Genomic DNA, 938 nt, shown 5'->3' with positions numbered 1-938 from the left:
CAAGTTCCTTGACCTAAATAAACATAGAAGTAAAAAATTCCAGCACAAAGAAGTTCATTTCATTTATAGTCAGAAGTGAAACAGGACCACCTATGATTTTTCTATACAAATCCATCAACGATATTTCCAATCTCCAGACAAATCAGAATATAGCAAGTATGTATAACTCAAAGGAAGCATACATATCTACTTATTTTATTCAGATGATACAACTATCTATGAATAACACCCAAAATAGTATACTAAAGTAGTAGAAATATCTTTTATCTACAATGTTGATGCCAAATTCAGTAAGTACAACAGTTTGAAGAGAATATAATTGGACTCCCAAGGTCAAAGTTTTCAGCTATTAATAGTCAGGTTGCATAAAAATGCCAGTATTCTGAAGATTTATATACAGATTCAACAAACCTCAGAAATAGAAATCCAGTATTTGGATTTTATAATCTCATTTTAAAATATAAGATACAACACTGCTGAAAAATGAAGACAACCTGCTGAGGACAAGACACTAAAAAATCTCTAACTTACAAGAATGGCATACCTGCATCAGCCTGAACAACATGATTTTTATGAAAGTACATAACAGTGCAATATGTATTTGGAGAAGAGAAAAATCAGCATGGTTAATTACAGGGGAGAGTGACATGCACTATAACAAGAGCATATGAGCTTGTAAGGTTTAATGACCTCCATCATAGTCTAGCTTGTAAAGTCACTCAATGGTTACCTTTTTACATTTTTCATAATATAAAATAAACATTTTATTTTAATTTAGGTGTACAATTAGCTGGCACCTAATACATTCATCGTTGTGCAACCACTATCACTGACCTCTCCAATCATGCTTATTGTTGATGGATACTGTTGTCACCTGCTAGATGGCAAACAAAAATTTGGCCTCTGCAGAGAATATACTTGTTGCTGTCATTTTTTTT

General features: G+C 32.3%; 1 protein-coding gene across 1 annotated transcript in view; it reads right to left on the bottom strand.

Annotated features, from left to right (window-relative positions):
• The window catches only part of Znf317 (zinc finger protein 317), a 23,540-nt gene that overhangs the window by 21,473 nt on the left and 1,129 nt on the right, over positions 1 to 938 (bottom strand). The window lies entirely within an intron of this gene.

The sequence above is a fragment of the Microtus ochrogaster genome, chromosome 5, assembly GCF_000317375.1.
Source record: "Microtus ochrogaster isolate Prairie Vole_2 chromosome 5, MicOch1.0, whole genome shotgun sequence".
NCBI lineage: Eukaryota > Metazoa > Chordata > Mammalia > Rodentia > Cricetidae > Microtus > Microtus ochrogaster.
The sequence above is the reverse complement of the archived record's forward strand: the minus strand, read 5'-3'. Positions and strand labels throughout refer to the sequence as shown.